The sequence below is a fragment of the Empidonax traillii genome, unplaced genomic scaffold, assembly GCF_003031625.1.
Source record: "Empidonax traillii isolate 1590-97213 ecotype Southwest subspecies unplaced genomic scaffold, ASM303162v1 scaffold355:size2308892, whole genome shotgun sequence".
Taxonomy (NCBI): Eukaryota; Metazoa; Chordata; class Aves; order Passeriformes; family Tyrannidae; genus Empidonax; species Empidonax traillii.
Window position 1 is genome coordinate 621,854 of NW_020955548.1, and position 20,293 is coordinate 642,146.

Consider the following 20,293-nt stretch of genomic DNA (forward strand, 5'->3'; position numbering starts at 1 on the left):
TATACTGTGTTCTGACATGTTTTGTAACCTCATGTGAGGCGATCAGCCTAGACACCACTAATAACTTTCTGGTGTGAGATCCTGAGTAGTGCCATAAGGTAGATGGCTTCTGTGAGGGAAAGGGTCATTTAAAATTGCAGTTTATAGTTTGTAGTGTGCAGGGTGCTATTTATATGTGTGCACGTCTGGGTGTCCATGTCTGCCCTACATGGGTCTTACTTGCTCCACGCAAGTGCAGCAGCAGATGCCAGAAGCAGTTATCCCAGTTATCAGTTACCCTGCTCCCCCCTCTCCTAGACATTGCCACCTCCACAGCAGGGATGTTTTAGAGGACTGTGAACCCATCCTGGGCAACCACTTCTTTAACATACCTGTCACAGTATGCTTGACTGTAAATATGGTTGTACAGGTGTAGCCTCATGGTTTGCTCAGGTGTTCCTTCAAGGAAAATTGAAATCTGCAGAGGAGAGGCAGCAGGAATGCAACAGGGGAAGGTACATGTGAGCTGCATTACTCACCTGCCAATGATTTGTTCACCTGACACCCCGAAACCTTTGCTGTGTGAGGGTTTGATGACACCATCACAAACATGAGGGATTTGAACCTTGTGTTTTGGCTACACCACCCTCTATGGAGTAGTGTACAGCCTCCCCAGAGTTCTATGTCCAAGGAGTCTCTGAGCTCTTGGCTGGGAAGGAACAAGAAATAGTTACAGCCTCCCACAAATTACAGTTTCTCCCACACAACTTGGTATTTAAGATCAATAAACAAAAATGTCCCGTTCAACGTTTTTTGCTGGTACCTTTCAGCTGTGTTCAGGTTTGATATTGCCGGGCTGGCCCCAAAGGTTCCTGCTACAGCTCTTTTAAATCACTTGCCAAACAAGATGAATAGCGGTGGAGAGAACCTGCAGAGCTGTGGAAAGCTAATCAATGCCTGCCTCATTCTCCAAATGCTTTATGTGCTTTCACAGGTAGTATGAAAGTCAATATTCAAACAGGAGATCCTAGAAACACATTGTCATGCCCTTCTGAGCACTGTTTTAGTTTGCAGATGGCTTTTCCTTCTTCTGCTCTTTATGGCAAAGAAAGCCACACATACTGTCAGTTTCTGCCCAGAGGACATGATGCATCACATTTCTTGTATGCCCCATTGCTAAACCTAGAGAAAGCAAACATTTTAAAAATAACCAAATTCAGGGGAAGATGTTGATAAATGGAGACACACCAGGCTCATTAGTTTAGGTAAAGATCCCTGGATTTTAGTGGCAGGGAATTAGAAGAAAATGACTAACAATGAAATTCCTCTTTCTTAACTCTAGTCCTCCAAAAGACATTTGGTCTAAACTAGAAATTTGGAATGTGGACATAGTAATAGAAACTTTTGACCTCCTCAAAATGTGATGTATGCCTTCATCTCTCCTAACTATGTTCTGATGGTAATTCAACCTGTTGAATGTACCCATTCTTCCACAAGGGTGAAGGTGTCTCTGACAGGCTGCCAAACTTCTACCAGGACCCCCAACAACTAAAGGAAAAGCAAATTGATTTAGTGTAATAGTCTCTAAAGATGTAGGAGCTTAAGCTTCACCCATAAGGATGGTTTAGATAACAAACAGCATTATAGCATTGCAAATCCAGAAACTAAGGCTCCAGTGTGCCTGTTGCCTCTAAAAGTGGGATCCAAGCTCCTAAGCTGCTTGATCATTTGGGAAATCACAGCTACTTTTGTAAGACTTTGAAATTACAGCATGACAGAATCACATGGAATCACAGAATCAGCTAGGTTGGAAAGAACCTCTGAGATCATCAAGTCCAACCCATGACCCAACACCACCTTGTCGACTAGACCATGGCACCAAGTACCACATCCAGTATCTTCTTAAATACCTTCAGGGGTGATGAATCCACCACCTCCCTGGGCAGCCCATTCCAATTACTGACCCTTGCACTATAGTGCAGCAGCTTCAAAAGATATGTTAAATAATCTAATAATTTGAGAAGTTAACTGAAAGGTGAGGTTTTATTTTAACTTGAACTCATCAAGGAATATATATCCTCATTAAAACAGCTTCATAATTTTCAGGTAAGCTTCTGAGTAAGGCATCAAGTTATTCTTAAAAATGTTATTGTTGTTGGCTAGGCTTCGCGAACGAAGATTTGAGAGGGGCTCTACCCACGCTTGCTACAAGCACGCTGATGGCTAAAAAGGCCAATGCGAGATAGACAAGTCCGGTTGCAGAACGTACAGCAGAAAGACTCCCCAGGTGATATCGACAAGACGCGATTCTTTCTGCGTTGTCTTTTCTCCTCGAGAGTGATCCTNCTGAGGGAGTACAAATTAGTTGAAGCATATACTGTGTTCTGACATGTTTTGTAACCTCATGTGAGGCGATCAGCCTAGACACCACTAATAACTTTCTGGTGTGAGATCCTGAGTAGTGCCATAAGGTAGATGGCTTCTGTGAGGGAAAGGGTCATTTAAAATTGCAGTTTATAGTTTGTAGTGTGCAGGGTGCTATTTATATGTGTGCACGTCTGGGTGTCCATGTCTGCCCTACATGGGTCTTATTGCTCCAAGCAAGTGCAGCAGCAGATGCCAGAAGCAGTTATCCCAGTTATCAGTTACCCTGCTCCCCCCTCTCCTAGACATTGCTACCTCCACAGCAGGGATGTTTTAGAGGACTGTGAACCCACCCTGGGCAACCACTTCTTTAACATAGCTGTCACAGTATGCTTGACTGTAAATATGGTTGCACAGGTGTAGCCTCATAGTTTGCTCAGGTGTTCCTTCAAGGAAAATTGAAATCTGCAGAGGATAGGCAGCAGGAATGCAACAGGAATGCAGCAGGAGTGCAACGGGTACATGTGAGCTGCATTACTCACCTGCCAATGATTTGTTCACCTAACACCCCGAAACCTTTGCTGTGTGAGGGTTTGATGACACCATCACAAACATGAGGGATTTGAACCTTGTGTTTTGGCTACACCACCCTCTATGGAGTAGTGTACAGCCTCCCCAGAGTTCTATGTCCAAGGAGTCTCTGAGCTCTTGGCTGGGAAGGAACAAGAAATAGTTACAGCCTCCCACAAATTACAGTTTCTCCCACACAACTTGGTATTTAAGATCAATAAACAAAAATGTCCAGTTCAACGTTTTTTGCTGGTACCTTTCAGCTGTGTTCAGGTTTGATATTGCCGGGCTGGCCCCAAAGGTTCCTGCTACAGCTCTTTTAAATCACTTGCCAAACAAGATGAATAGCGGTAGAGAGAACCTGCAGAGCTGTGGAAAGCTAATCAATGCCCGCCTCATTCTCCAAATGCTTTATGTGCTTTCACAGGTAGTATGAAAGTCAATATTCAAACAGGAGATCCTAGAAACACATTGTCATGCCCTTCTGAGCATTGTTTTGGTTTGCAGATGGCTTTTCCTTCTTCTGCTCTTTATGGCAAAGAAAGCCACATACTGTCAGTTTCTGCCCAGAGGACATGATGCATCACATTTCTTGTATTACCCATTGCTAAACCTAGAGAAAGCAAACATTTTAAAAATAACCAAATTCAGGGGAAGATGTTGATAAATGGAGACACATCAGGCTCATTAGTTTAGGTAAAGATCCCTGGATTTTAGTGGCAGGGAATTAGAAGAAAATTACTGACAATGAAATTTCTCTTTCTTAACTTTAGTCCTCCAAAAGACATTTGGTCTAAACTAGAAATTTGGAATATGGACATAGTAATAGAAACTTTTGACCTCCTCAAAATGTGATGTATGCCTTCATCAGAACATAGTTAGGAGAGATGAATTACCTGTTGAATGTACCCATTCTTCCACATGGGTGAAGGTGTCTCTGACAGGCTGCCAAACTTCTACCAGGACCCCCAACAACTAAGGGAAAAGCAAATTGATTTAGTGTAATAGTCTCTAAAGATGTAGGAGCTTAAGCTTCACCCATAAGGATGGTTTAGATAACAAACAGCATTATAGCATTGCAAATCAAGAAACTAAGGCTCCAGTGTGCCTGTTGCCTCTAAAAGTGGGATCCAAGCTCCTAAGATGCTTGATCGTTTGGGAAATCACAGCTACTTTTGTAAGACTTTGAAATTACAGCATGACAGAATCACATGGAATCACAGAATCAGCTAGGTTGGAAAGAACCTCTGAGATCATCAAGTCCAACCCATTATTCAACACCACCTTGTCGACTAGACCATGGCCCCAAGTACCACATCCAGTATCTTCTTAAATACCTTCAGGGGGGATGAACCCACCACCTCCCTGGGCAACCCATTCCAATTACTGACCCTTGCACTATAGTACAGCAGCTTCAAACGATATGTTAAATAATCTAATAATTTGAGAAGTTAACTGAAAGGTGAGGTTTTATTTTAACTTGAACTCATCAAGGAATATATATCCTCATTAAAACAGCTTCATAATTTTCAGGTAAACTTCTGAGTAAGGCATCAAGTTATTCTTAAAAATGTAATTGTTTGATGAAATAAAATGCCTTTTAAAAAGGTAATGCTGAAAGTTGTGAAGCACTTCCTCCCACTTGTAACCCGTGAAATAGGATAATACTCTTAGCAGCTTCACTCCTCCACAACGGGAGACCTGTGCTCTAAAGCACTAATTTTTGAGCTGTGCAAGTCTGTGTGCAGCTCTGTGAGGTCAGACCCAGACTGATGTTTGTGCAGTCCGTTTCAGAAGCTTTCTGCCTCTAAAGACATAGCAGGAATGTTTCAGACAGAGGTTGTACCTAAGTCTACATGCTTTATGGACAAGGCTAATGTATACTATAGTTACATAAACCCTAGCAAGAAAGGTTCAAGAGCACTTGATTGCTACGAGTTGATGTCAGGTTTATGGATCTCAAGGTTTGCCAAGGTGTTTGTGGTTTGTGTTTTAATTTAGCAGCAGTGCTTCCAGCAGCTGCTTACTGTGAAAGCACATCTAGAGTGTTGTACAAGGGCTAAATGTTCCATATCTTTCACAGAATCACAGAATCACAGAATATGCTGACTTGGAAGGGACCCACAAGGATCAAGTCCAACTCTTGGCCCAGGACCTTCCCTAAGAGTCACACCATGTGCCCAAGTATATTGTGCAACTGCTTCTTGAACTCTATCGGCACTTGCAGAATTAAAATCCTGAAAATTATTTCAGAAATAGCAATTTATCAGGATTTTCAAGATCTGCAGTCAGAGACTAAAGAGAATGGGGGGGGAGGAACGCAGACAAACACAAAAAAAAAAATAAAGGAAAAGATAAATAATTATTATGCTGGTGTATCCTGTTTAGATGATCCTGAAATAGGCATATAGTTAGAAATTGAACACAATTTCACATGCATACAAATGGAAAGAGGTAAGGAAAAAAGAAGGAAACAGAGGGAGACCAATTGCACTGTCAAATGCTCTACCCACAATGTATTATATGGACAGCAGAGTAAGGACCCAGGAAAATATTAGAAGTTCTTGACATACGTAACCGAGGATCTATGGAAACACTATATCCTCCCATTATCAAACCACACTAATCACCAATTCACGCAGCACCTAGATATTGTGAGATTAAATACTTCATAAGGGACTAGAAATAACAGACAAAGCGTATCCTAAAGTATGGAGAACATACAGGTTCTCTAAGGCTACAGATATAAACAAACCTAGCGAAGAAACTCTCTTAGAGATGTAGAGAAAAATAAAACTCCAAGTAGAAAAGATCAAAAATTTACAAGGAAAGATAGCACCAAGAATTTTCAAAATGCACAAATACAAACCAGGAAATTATAATTAAAGGAGGATTTTGCGGGAAAAAATTCCCCAATTTCTAATAATTACTGCGCAATGTATGGTGTCATTTGCAATAGCTATGGCTAGGGAAATCATTATATCAAAGTTTGCAGACAAAAAAAGCCAAGTGAAAATGTACCATACCAAGAAAACAAGCAGTGACTCACAGGAAGAACTACAAAATAACGTAATACTAATTAGAAATAAATAGTTGGTAAGACCAGATTGGCACTAGAAACAAAGACAAAGCAATAGCATACACACAAAAGCAAACTGAAGGCCAAATATACAATGGCTACAGTATCCTAGTGAACACACAAGGGTTTCAGAAAGCAACATCAAATTCAGTGACAGCATGGCCATCGCAGTACTGAGATGTGTTCACCCAGAGCACAACAAGGGAAAGGATGCAGACTGGAGGATTATACAGTGCAAACAACTCATAAATCATGGCTTTCATCTAAAACAAATATCATGTGGTCACTAAACCTGGACAAATTATTCCCACCATAGACACAGAGATTCATCTATCCAGGATGGCAGGCTGTGAGGCACCATGTGGCACCATAGCACTGCTGTTGACACACGAACTCATTTGGAAATCCAGGCCAGGTCAGACACATCTGAAGAAAGAAAACTATATGTAAGGTTGCTATTTAGCTGCATGTGAGAACACAGGTTTTAGGACAAAATAGTGTACTTTGGCAGAAGAAATGACACATTCCCTGCCTTGCATCTCTCTATAACCCCACCATATTTGAACATATTCTGCATGTAAAAGGCATTTAGAAAGTTTAAACTGTTTTTTCCTTTTCTTTTAACCTTTTCTTTTAATTCATGCAGATAACATACATGGGAAAACACCTGACTATTCCTGACCCAAAGGCATTACTTTTGAGAGACAATAAGAACAGAGCAGCAGGAACAAAATCTGTGTGTTTTGTGGATCTAAGTGAAAGTTTATCTCTAAAAAGGCCACATTAACATTTTTTTTTCTCCATTTGCTTCTCTTTGTGGCAGTGCTGAACACTGACAGCAGAAATGACTTCAGAAGCAGCTGAAGTGACCACTGCAGTGGGTCAGTGCTAGGGCTATAAGTTGTTTGTTTTGGATGGCTGCCAATTTAAAGCCATGTTGAGATATGAAATATACCTTACTTGGACCCCACTCTGGTATATTCCTTTAAACATTCCCACCATCCATCCCCCAAAAAACTCAAAAAACTGCCTTCTCAAATATTATATAATAGAGGAGGAAGAGGAAAGATTACTGATGTACCCAAAGACTCAAGAAGTCTCAAAAAAGAAAAAATTGGCTATTACAGGGCCAGGAAAGTAGTAAGTTTTCCGGAGGAAAGTTATTTAGGCATTTTGCATGTGCTATATTTCTTTCGTCTCCTGCTTAAAACGTTGTTGTTTTGTTTTGTTTTCACTTAGGATTGAGCAGTTCTGGTTTGAGTCACAATCCTTTCCTCTTTCTTTTTTCATGGAACAATTTATTATTCAGTGTTACCATGGAACTGATTTCACCTTTCCAGTAGTAGGATTCCAGGGCTGCAGTCTCGGTTTTGTCAATATAGTGTCCAACCCCTAACATACCTACTTTATTAATGTCACCATTAGATGAGACTGTTTACCTACCTCAAGAAAAAAAATCTTTAAAACAGTTTATCCAAGCCAGGAAGCTGGGACTCCATCGTTTCATAGCTTTGTTCTGCAAATAAAGGACTCACCATTGTGACCCTCGCTATTTATTCAGCCTCCTCACAGGGCCTTGTCTAATCCGTCAGATGTGTCTCTCCGGGAACAGATAATGGACAGACATTGGTGTAACACAAGCTTTCCCATTGTTTTTTTTTTTTTTCTTTTCTCAACTTTATATTTTTTTTTCATACTTCCACGATGGTTTTTTTGGAAGAAAACAGACATTCCTGGGTTTGTATTCCTACCTTTCTGCTGCTGTTGCTGACAGATTTGCCAGGGGAAAGACAAATCCTTCTTTCAGCTCAATTGGGGGTTTTCTGTTTTGTAAGGCAGATGAAGGGGCACACAGAACACCCTCAAACCAGCTGACAGAAAGCAGGAGCAGCATACATACACGTACAGACATAAATAATCAGTGCCACGTAACAGAGGCATCATTTCCTCACAATTTGCTATGCTTCAGCTGAGACTCCTTTGCAAAATACAAGCTCCACTTGTGAAAAAAACAAATCAGTTTCTCTTTTGATGTTTATCAGCAGATTTTAAGAGTCTATTTTGGAGCAACTGAAGAGTGATCTAATGTTTGATCTGATTGTGTTTGTTTGTTTGCAAGGTTTGTATGCCTGACAGAAAAATAGATTTCTTTTTAAAGCATAATAAACCGCAAGCATTTTTGATGTAAATGTTCTGCTCAGTCTTTGTCTTCTTCAGACAGAAGACTTTTGGGATTCTCTAAGACAAGGTAGCACTGCACAGCAGTCTATTCAGCTGTGGTGCCATTACTCCATTTTAAGTCACATCTCAAAGCCAGCTCAGCACTTCTCTAAGTTTCTGGCCCACCTTCTTCAACCTTCTGGTTTGTTTCATTCAAAGTTCAACTGGTGAATGAAGTACATCCACCTTGCATTGAAAATCCGCTTATTGCCTTCCTTCTCTGAACACAGAGCCATAGCATGAGATGAAATGTCTTCAAGTTGCACTGAGGGAGGTTTATACTGGATATTTGGAAGGCTTCCTTCAGGGAAAGAATAGCCAAGTGTTGGAACAGGCTGCCTGGGGAAGTGATGGAGTCACTATTCCTGGAGGTATTTAAAACAAATATAGATATGGTGCTTAGTGACACAGTTTGTCAGTGGACTTGACGGTACTGGGTTAATGGTTGAACTCTATGATCTTAAAGGTCTTTTCCAACCCAAATTATCCTATGATCCTATGATTCTGAAAATCTCTTGTAAGAGTAGCCTCTTCAGAGTGGGATAAATTACCTCATTGACTGAAGACTTAAAATTAGCAAGGCAGAGCTGATAATTCTGAATGAATGTGTCCTTTTAATATTTTGGGGCACTCTATACATGACATGTCATAATATTGCATTAAATTTTCAGATGTCTTGTTGCCTTATGTGGTAAAAAATAGATAGTGAGAGAAGAAGGAAAACCATCAAAGATAAGAAATGTCTGGACAAAAAGACTATCTGTTCTGACATGCTGCACATTTCGATTATGTCATTCCTGTTTTATTCAGGCTCAGTGTTAAGTGACTGGTGGAACACAATGTGGTGGTGTGCTGAGTTCTGGCTTGGCTGCTTCTGCCAGTGGAGACAATCAGGATATGACAAATGGAGCTGATAGCTCCAGGGGTAATAATGGTGATTCTCATACTTCCTGTTGGATTTTCAACTGCTTAAAATTTTGCAGACTATTAATGATTTGGGTGGAAAAAAATCCAGTGCAGAGGAATTAGAGTAACAATACTGTAGCCTAGGGGTGTTTGGGGAGCATGGAACAGACTGCACCCAATTGCAGATGTACAGCAAGACCAAGGGACAAGGTCATTTAAAACCGAGCTACAGCATTTTGTGAGCATAATTTAACTTAGCAACCAATTACTGTAGTTTTGAAGTTCTGCATAGGTATTGTAAAGTTTACTTCTGGGCTAATGCAAATCTCCCCCGATTCCTGATGTACACGTGAATTCTCCTCACTGGGCTCATTAGATGAACCCTTTTAAGATGCTTTGAAAAATACTATCTTGATATAGAAAGTGCTATAGGATCTTTTGAGATAAAATTCTCTAGAGTGTCCCATTCACCTCCTCTTCCTTAGTTTGTGGAAGTACTTAGTCTTTATATAATATTCAGCCCTGATTGCAGGGTCTAAGACTTTTTTTCTGTCTAAAGAACTAGTTATGAAAGAAGGCTGGGTTTGGGTTTTCTGCTTTTATGCACAGCAAACATGCAATTTTGCTACCGGTAGCAACAACCAGCTTGGAAAATGATTAGGTTTTTAAATGACTGGGCTTTTTGAAAAAAAGCATAAACAGGAAAATGTGGGCTGTTTCCGGAACTACAGTGATTGCACTAGAAGGAATTTAGGGAAGAGACAGTGTAAGTGAGACTCCTATACCGATTTCCATGTGGACTCTACTAAGTCAGAGGAATTCCTCTAAATTTACGAAATTTGAAAAATTTTAACTGAGTGTAAAATTTAGCCCTTGCTGGTTTTCAGGGCTAGAGTTGAATATTATCAAACTAAATGATAACTCTTGTAATTTTGAAAGGTTAATTACAATGTTGAGCAATATTTTAATTTATTCTAGTTCATCTGAATTGGATTCGTTCGCCTAATAGTTTTGCATTTTGCATATCTTTATATTCATTACAGTCCATTAAGGTAAAACCTTTTAACAAATATTCATTTGTGGCCACTTTCACTGTTTTCTGCCTGAACCTCATTCTTTTTCAGATGTCAAACTCTTCAAAAATCTTGTCATGAAAGGTCATATTTCTATGAAAATCACATCCAACATTTTAGCTCTGGCATAGAATGACAAGTTATACAGAAATCTTATTCCTTTCAAGAGGAGTCTGAGAGAACCTCAAGTTTTGGGGGTTTGATCTTTGTTTTTTTGGTTGGTTGGTTGTGGTTTTTTGTTGTTGTTTTTTGGGGGGTTGTTTGTTTGTTTGTTTGTTTTCAGTTTTTTGTTTGTTTTGTTTTGTTTTGTTTTTTTAATTAAAATTACAGTCTCCCATTAGTTTTTAGCACGATGTCTCTCACAAAAGTGTGTCTTCTAATCAGTTTTCATTAAGATTATTTGATATGATGAAATAAGGGCCCAGAAAGAATGCAAAGGCATTTCTTGTGCTTTGGTGGTGCACCCTGCTCTTGCTCTGTGCAGAGCAGACCCACCAGTCTCACCAGTGCTCATCCTTGACTGGTGTTAATAAGGAGGGTGCAGAACAGTTGACAACATGCAAACTTGGACTGCTTTGCACTAGTTTTCATAGATGTCGTGACAACAAGTCAAATATTGTTATTTGTGCTGTGGTACTGCCAGCTTCCTTGGGTAGGTCTGTACTATGCAAATACACAGTAAGAAGGTATTCCTTGCTTTCCAGGCCTTCTAAGTTTAGAAAAAGGAACCAACAGCAACAGGCTACAGCAAACAGACACCTAGTGGCTAGGAAATAATTGGTTAAAACAACTCAGAAAAAAATGCTGCAGAAGTAATATGTTTGCAATTTTTTTACAGGCACTATAGCAAATATAAGATTGTGCATCCACCTATATAAAACTGTGCATTCTTGGGGCTGAAATGACCCTTCTGGGAAGCTGCTAATGATAACTGTCAAGTGATAAAAATAATTCTTGAAGTCCTGGTAAAACTGAAATAGGAATGTTTACTGAGTTAGCTGATATGTCATAAATAAACATGTGAGAAATGTATGAAAAAATGGCTATTACTTTTGCACAGTGCCTTACACTATTCTTAGCTGTACTTTTTCCCCATACATTTTGAAGGGTCTCAGTAGTAAGAGTCTTTTCTACTTTTATTCTTGCATTGTCCTTGCAGCCCAACACCTCAAAAATCCCAATAGTGTTGTCAGGGTGAGTTCTCATGAGAAAAAACTACCACTTGGCCCCTCTTTATCCTCACTCCTCACCTCTGTTTTGTAGACCTTAGCTATTATTTGAGAAAACTAAACATTGAATAACACAGTGTAGAGCTGCAATTTAAACAATCAAACAATATTATCTAAGAATTTATGTGCACACTTGCCAATATGCTAAATTTGCACCCTGTTACTATACTCCACTCAGAGCTAACAGCACCATAAGTAGAAACAATGGGGGATATGAGTGACTCACAATGAAAAGTATATAGTGTTAGGGAAAAACCATGACAAAAAGCATCAGTCTCCTTGTCTACATCCCTACTATCTACTGCACTCGACAACCACTGCCTCCCCAGAGGAGAATAGTTTCCTGGGACTCTACTCTTCCTGGGTGGACACAGGGAAGAAGTTTCCCTTTTACATCCCCTCTCTCTCTCCTTCTCCCTCTCTCCTAAAGTTTTTATTTTTCTGCAGAGATAACTTGCACTGTTGGAGCGGACATATGTCACCAGATACAGGCCCCACTAGTATGTCTCTCTGCAATATTATCCTATCTCACTAATCTTTGTGCAACATCACCATTTTCTCAGCTCTACTGTCTACCTTTGGAAATTCTGGGCTTTATGAGAGTTTTTAGTATCCTTTGCACTTTGACGCAAAAGTTGATTATCTGACTGAAGTGGCTGTAATGTACACTCTGTTTTCATACTCTCTATATTTCAATTTCCATCTGATTTGCGGTGATCCATTAAAATTCTCTCCCTTCAATGACTTGTTGAAAATAGCCTTTTGGAAGATGCTGCCAGTATCTGAACAGCGTCAAAGTATGACAGTTGCAATTTATTTATCAGCACATTAGGTTTTAACCACAGCATGCCCTCTCATCACTCAAGAAACAATTGCAGTCTACAGTCTTATATCTATCATTTCTATGAATAATATGTATAACTGAATTTATTCCATCACTTGCTATTATTCTGTCACATGAATGTCAAAATAAAGGAGCTCTAAAGCAAACAAAAAGAAGAAAAATTATAGTCATAAGGTAAATAGTTCCAAGAGAGAAAGACAGCCACAGGTGGAACTTTCATTGGAAACCTTTTTTTACCAGGTACTAGGAAAGTAATATGGCTTGTCAAGACCTAATACTAAAAGAATATTAAGAGCTAATGGACTTCTCCTGGAGGGTAGGTAAGAGAATTAGCCTATTGACCTATTTGGGAAGAACAGACTGACAGAGATGTAGGCTGTAAAGGATGGCCTAGGAAGTTGTATCAGTCCCCATCTTGAGTTGAAGAAATTTTCAGCATAAAACTCAGCCTCGTAAACCTTTCCCAACCCTATATCACACTGCTATATACCTTTGACTGAGCAAACAAGAATTGTTTGAGGAAACTCTCTTGGCTCATTCCACATGACTGAAAACCAAGACAACACATTCATCTTTTCTACAGGATTCTGCCTTCAGACAGGTGAAGGAAGCAAAGTCCATCACTGGGAAAATGCTCATGACATGTGAGATGCAGATCCCACTGTACGTGGGATAATACCTTATGCAGAAATGTCTGAGCAAACAGGTAGGTGTGTTCTTTTTGCAGCAACTCAGGATATGTCACGGTATTACTGTGGTTATCGAGTTAACCTTATAGCCGTGTTACTTCATAACCTGCAGTCTGTTCACTCTCATAAAACCCATGTGAGGTAGGGCTATAGGTTCATTTATTCTGTATATAATAGGCCAAAAAAGAATTGAGGCTCCCAGGGAAATAATCAGGGAGAGTTGCACACCTCTAGGACATACTGAGAGGTAGGAAGCTGACAGAAAAGGCTTATTTTTCTTCTAATGAGGTTTGCATATGTCTCTAGAGCTTGCTGCAGTCTGAGAAGGAAAAATATGTTTTTCTGTATTTTTATCCTTTAGGAAAAATAATCATAGAATATTACAATAACTGAAGTTTGAACAGGACTCCAGAGATCATTTCAATGAACAAATTTTGTAGAATTTCAAGGATGGAAAATTTATCTTTAGATCCTTGAGATCCTCGTAAGTGTATCAACCTTTGTTTGCTTCATTTTCTCAGTTTCCCATAAGAAAAGTGGAAAGAATCACTCTGTTGAAGTTCTTCATAACTCAGTACTAGCCAGTGAGTGTTGTACACTGTCAAAAACCTCTTTTTTTTGAAAGCACTGAATTTGAGGCAATAGTAATAATAGAGAAGCAAAAACACATGTATATTCATAAGAAAGAGGGTGTCAAAATTTCCATTTGCTGAAGTATTCCTAGAGGTTCTGTAGGCAGGAAAAAGTTTCCGTTTTCAGAAGTAAAAGACCAAGGACAAGCTGAACAGTTAGAAAAAACTTCAAAGCTCAACACAAAACTTGTCTGCATAAAGATTTTTTAAATTTAAAATTCTAAACAAGAATGTATTTTTTTTAAAAAAAAGAACCCTGAAACTGTGAGATACTGCTGTATATCTCTAATTAATCTCTCTTGATGCTTTCACTTCCTTATTTTTATTATTTTTCTTGTTAATTTTAAAGATATTAATAATAACTTATGAAAATAATTTTTCTACTGAACTAAGTAATTATGAACATTCACAAGGATTTCAAAATTCTGGGATTCATCCTTCTGAATCTAAATTCAGAGAATAAGATCAATATAGAATTTTCATTCATATACTCTTCATTTTTCAGATATTGTTTTGTTTGTGCTAGTATTTGAAGCAAGTCATCAAGTAAAAAGATCTCAGACTTTTAAGGGAAGAAGATTTTATCAGGAAAAAAGAAACTGTAATTAATATTTTGATTTCCTCTAACAACCATTTAGTTTATTAGTTTGAATTGTTAAGAACTTTTCAATTATTTTTCGTCTCTTGCATTTTACAGTGTGATTCCAAGGACATGTAGAAATTATACCAAAGTTGTTGCTTGTGATTGACATAATCACTGTCTCTCTTTGGTTTATTAGACTTTTTGTGAGCAGGAAAACCTGATGCTGTCAAGTGCCTACAGAATTTCTAGAGACTTATACTGCCATCCTCCTTAGGCAGAAAGTAAATTGTTCTTTCATTGTTGCATAATCTGATCGACACACCTACATTGAATGGGTTGCTCTCTACCAATCCCTTCTCTCTTGTCATATTTCATAAATTCCACAAAGGTGCATTACAGAAATCTGTAAGGATTGTGAAATTATGAATATGACAACAGGCAGCCATGGTTGGCTACTCTTCATAATGAAGGATGCAGTTTAAAGTAATTCTGATGATTGTGACATATTTCCATGCTAGCATAAGAACTCTCACTGTCTCTTTCTGCCTTTTTAAATGGGAACATTGTGAAATAGATATTTCGATGAAGCCATTTCCTTGCTGGCTTTTTATTTTGTAAACCCGCAATACCTATTTCAAACTATGCTACTTAAGAAAAAGGATGCACAACTGTTTTTTTAATTATTATCTGTCATTACATAAGAACAGTTCTTTTCCTCTACTTTAATGGCCCAAAGGGAAGAGTTTTGTGTTACAAGTACTTTTAGCAGAATCAGTTTTCAAGTTTTAGTTCTTTTCTAGGTTTTCTGAGTGAATAGAAATCTGGCAGCCTAGGGGTTGAAATCTACTGCTCTCAGTTAGGTGCCTCAGCTTCTGAAGCGTTGTACAGGATAAGTGAAGATAGCTGTAAGAATCTGGAATAAAGAGTTGCCAAAGCTGAATAAATGTTATGGTAGAGATTTTTCCATTATGCAAGGCTGAGTGGTTGCAATTTAGTTGCTGAATGAAAGAAAATCTCAGTGATTACCAAACATCACTTGATTTTCAACACAAAAATGAACAGGAGCAAGGAAAAGCCCCACCAGAGATGTAAGTCTGCGAAAAGCAGGATAACATGAGAATATTGAAAAAGCATTTCATCCAGAATCACAGACAATCAGTTCCAGGATACAAAGAAAAGTCGTAGAAAATAGAGATGACCTCAAGACAGTGATTAACCTTGACATAGGGGTTTTAAAATCATTAGGGAAAATTAGCTTCCCTAACTAGTAAGTAACTGTTCTATGGCTTAGGTCCTGGAGAGGACTTGCTCAGCAAGGCACCAATGCATTGCTAGGAAAACAGCAGAAATACACTGCTGGGATGAGGCAGTAAGCACACTAAAGGAACTTGGAGCTGTGTGGGAAGAATTATAGAACAATTGGCAAAGCCAGTGTCTCCACTGCAAGTACTGCAGCCAAATATATATGGATCTGATGAGAAAACACTTGGTATGAACATGGCATGTGTTTCAGGGGGGTCTCTAACTTGTTCTTCTGGGGTGTATACTCATTAACAGCTGCAGTGAAATAGATGCACACCTAGAGTTTATCTTCCCTTCTGGTTTTAGCTAGATGGAATCCAGCTTCTGTCTTCCATGAATGCTCTATGACGTGAAACAAAACATGGCAAGTATAAGAGGGCATTGATTTAAAACACCTAGCCTTGATCTGAACTAAAATGCTAGTGTAGACACTCTTAGACTTCATCTGCACACAAATAGATAAGAGATTGTTCATGTCTAGGCAGGATTCTGCTACCAAATCTACACTGCATTCTTGCTTCTTTGAATCTGTCGGCTTGCCATGGAGGAAACCCTCAGCAAGAAAAATGGCAGCATCATTTTTCCTTCCTGCCAGCGCAAGATAAAAAGGCTCTTTTCAGGGATGCAAAACTATTTGAACTGGACAAGCTTGGAGGAAATATGCAGTTGGGCACTATTTATTTGGAGCCTAGGTGTGGGGCTGACTGTCTGGTCTAGATTGTTCTTCATGTTGGCTGCTAGTGTGCAAACTGACACATGGCTTTTCAAAGTCGGAGAAAAATAATTTTTTTCAATAGGCCACTGATTAGATGCGGCTGAGTCAGAAGGGTATGAGTCACCACTCAAATGACAAGTGTAAATTTAGAGCCAAGGGGAAGGGAGGAGGCTTTTAAAAGCAAACACATTGTTTGAAACTGAAGAAATTGAAGCCAGGCCTCCGCCACAGGATTTTGTTGGCATACCTGTATTGTCTAGAGGTGTAAGAAAATCACCCACAGAGTTGACACTGGTCTGTTGGCAAAATCCATAGTGAAGACACAGGGAGGCCTAAAGAAGAGTGTTTGTAACAAAGCTGTTGCTGTGCAGGGAAAGGATATAGCTATGTTGATGAAAAGAAAAATGTCTTGGGGCAAAATTTTGTTGACATGTGATCCTGTCGCAATAGGCCTCTTAAAAAGTCAGAATCCCCATGTATAGCTTCAAGATCCTGTATGGATTGAAGCACGAGCTGGTTCTCACCCACACAGCATGTGTTTGAAAATGGGAAGATCTAGGTATTAGAGAACATTGTAGTCTCAGAGTGTTTTGTAAAGAGGACAGTTTAGACTGATGTTTTTTAGCTCAGTGTCACAGTTTCCCTCAAATATTGCTTTAGATGCCCACATTCTCTAACATCATTTTAAGAAAAAATGGGAGAAAAATGGTCTAGATAAAATTGTCAAAAGATGGCTTTGCAGCAAAATATACCAGAGTAAATATTGGTAGATTGTACCAAATTGGCATAGCATTTCAGGTGAGATCTAACAGGGCACTCACCCAGGTGCCAATGAATATTTTGATTTATGGAAAGGTTGATGGAACAGAATATCTTTCAAAGTGCATAGATAACAATGCACAGAGCAGACTAAGCATCACTAAGGACAGGATTAGAATTCAAGATACTTAAGAGTAGAAAAAAAGGGTTTGAAAACAATAACAACAACTTCCCCCTCCCCCCCCCTCAGAAATGACCAACACACAGGAAGAAAAAGGTAACTTCACAAATATCTATATGAGAAAGGAAAAAAAAGATAGATAAGTAAAACAGTACACTGGAGTATTACAGTCTGCTGAGGACCCTAAACTGTATGACAGAACTACAAGTCAATGTTGTTACAAACAAAGCAAATCACTATCCCAAATGAACAGGACTGTCTTCTGCAGAACTTATGAAGCAATTAATCTTTTTGTGTCCATATAGCTTGAGGCACTAAACTTTAAGAGAGATGCAGACATACTAAGAAGAATAACAGAAATACTGAGAGATTTTGAAAATGTGATCTATCCATCAATGCAGAGGTAATTCAGTTTATTTTTGGAATAAAAAAGAATAGGAGAACATGATAAAAATTCCAATATTGAAAATATAGTGAGAGGATAGCGATATGTGACTTTTCATTTCCAGGGAGTGAAAGAAAATAACAATAATTAATTTTCTGCCGGACAGGATACAGTTTAGCTGTTATGGAGTGTGTTCCTAACCACAGAGATCAATAAGCATCAATAAGCTACCTAAGTTGTGGCATCTTCATTATTGGAGGTTTTAAAGATAATTGCAGGAAACCTTTGCTAGGGAGAATATTAGAGTTCTTAGTTCTCCTGAGAAAAGGGACAAGGATTAGCTGTCCTGTGAAAGTAACTTCCAACTTTGCTATAAAGGGAATTGACCTGACTCTTCAGAGAGACAGGCAGCAAAAGAGCAAAGGGTAACAGGCGCAAGTTCCAACAAGAGTATTTACAATTAGATGCAAGAAAATATATGTTGTTCAATACTGGAACAGGTTGTCCAGAGAGCCTGTAGAATGTCCAAACTTGGAAACCTTCAAAGTTCTGCTGGACAAGGCCCTTGCTGCTACTTTAAGCAGGTGGTCAAACAAATGACCTCCAGAGGTCCCACCCAATCTCTAGAATGAAAGAATCATGGGATTCTATTATCCCATGACTCAGTTGTTAAAACTGATACATTGAAGGGGAGTGTCATATCACCCTTTGTATAAAATGTGGCTTTTAGTCCAGAGAAGGAAGACTGAAAGTTACCTATATTAGCATTAGCAATATATTATCTGCAGGGTGTCTAAGATGTCTTTTATAAAATAAAATAAGTTATTTTCCATAACTGCCTTCAATCTACATGAAAAAAACCCAACCTGCATTAAAATACCTTCCAACTCCCACCCATTCCCATGCCTTTCTCTTTAGATAATCAAATTTATTAATATTTTTAGTCAGAGAAGAACACAGAAAAGAGCATTATCAAAACCTGTCTTTAGTAAGTGACTTAACTGATTTGCCTTTGATCTCTGTCATGGAATAATTAGCTTAGATATGGCAATCTCAAAGTGGCTGGCAAAAAAAAAGGCTGAGAAATTATCTTTCGTTCTGTATTTTGGCAGGACTGCTAGATCCACACTTGAACTGAACTTGACTACGTTATGATGAGGCAATTAGAAAGGCAGGAACCTCTTTTACTGTAACTTATTTCTCTAGTGTGTAGGATTAGCTGTTTCCTTCATAGTTATTATAAAAGATCCTTTAAATACATGTTGTTTTCAGTGAAGGATAAGAATTTTGCTTTCTCTCAGCCAGAATAAAAGTGTGATCTTTGTTTGTTAAAGTTGCTTTAGACTTATGTGAGGGTAGGTGAAGATGGCATTTAGTCCAGTGACATTTCAAGCAAAGCATTGGATTAATTTCAGTTCTGACTACTTGCACAGCAGGTCAGCTGGTGATGGGTAGGTAGGCAGGCAGTCAGGTATGACAGCAACAAGCTTCCAAATCTACCAGAAGGTCCTCTGCAGACCTTTGACCATGAGTTGACCTCAGTTTGGAGGATTGTCCATTTTCCTTTCAACGAATTTGTAGAGAGACAGTCAATCTTATGTCAGTGTTGCTTTCCATGAGAGAAGTGTTACAAAATCAGGATTTTAAAATCCTGCAGGAATAGAAAAGAACATGCAGAGAACCAGTGATGTAGGAGACACTTGAACACAGGCTTTGAAAACTTTTAGGAGAACTGCAGAGCAAAAATTGATGATTTTTATAACCAGTTTGGAAATATTTGGTGTGATCACAGCACAGAGGAACAGGAAGAAGGTTCATAGAGGCAAGAGGATTTTCCCATTACAGTGAGTGGCAGTGGAGTTTCAGAGCAGAGGAAGGACAAGCTAAATGAATTAACTTGGATTTCCAGCAGTACTCTGAGGACTGCTTGAAGAAGTTAAATAAGTCCTCTTCAGGTGGTCTGTTTCCCAGGAGAACTGTAGTCAGTGGTAAGGGAAAATACTCAGGGAATGTAACTGTATTCTTAGTGCAGTACTGGAGATAAAAGCCTAAATCTACCTAGCACCTTCGTAGACTTTGGACACAAGCTTGTACACAGATACAGGCTTTGGGCCAGTTTGTGGATGTGGCACAAAAAAGTTTTATCTCCTCCTTAATATGGGCCCAGCACCTGCCTATCCAAAAATGCAGGGAGACAAAGAGACTATGAGACACTTGAAAGGTCCCATCCCCTCACATATCCACCCTTATATTCCCACTGTTTGTACTGTTGTGATCTCAGCACTTGTGAGTCCTTTCTGTGAGGAGAGGAGCCTGGCAGAGAACTAAACCAGAACACCTGCTCTTGGGAGAACAATGAGGGTTGACCTGCTGAGGATCAGAGCCAGTGCAGAAAAACAAAACAACAACACTGGTCCAGGAGAGATGGAGAATGACAAGAGAACCCTAGGTAGGAAGCTGAGTGATAATTCAGCTGCCTAACAGATCTTGGTCTTAGACACCTTTCTTGGAGTGCAGTGGCTCAATAGGTAACTTTTTCCACTCTAGAAACTGCAAAGAGAACCTTAATTAACTAGGTCAGAGTTAGACATCCAGCTTTTAGATGCTTACATGAGTATGTATCAGACACCTGTACCAGTACATGTCCCCTTTGTTAAGGTGATGTAATAGGTTCAGCATTGCATAATCTGTTTGCAAGTTGTCCCCAGAAGGATAGGGTATAGTAGTAGTCTGAATTCTGTCTGCCTTTTCAGTACCAATAGCGTGAGGTTGTTGTACTTACT

General features: G+C 39.1%; 1 long non-coding RNA gene across 2 annotated transcripts in view; it reads right to left on the reverse strand.

The window, feature by feature from the left end:
* Positions 1 to 3,879, reverse strand: part of LOC114061742 — a 24,117-nt gene extending 20,238 nt beyond the window's left edge. The window contains exon 1 of one of the 2 annotated variants that reach the window (XR_003572197.1): positions 3,810 to 3,879. This is a non-coding gene — a long non-coding RNA (uncharacterized LOC114061742). Of the gene's footprint in view, positions 1 to 1,448; positions 1,528 to 3,809 lie in introns of those variants that run through there. The other variant, XR_003572196.1, reaches the window with a different exon arrangement.
* Between the last annotated feature and the right edge of the window lie 16,414 nt (positions 3,880 to 20,293).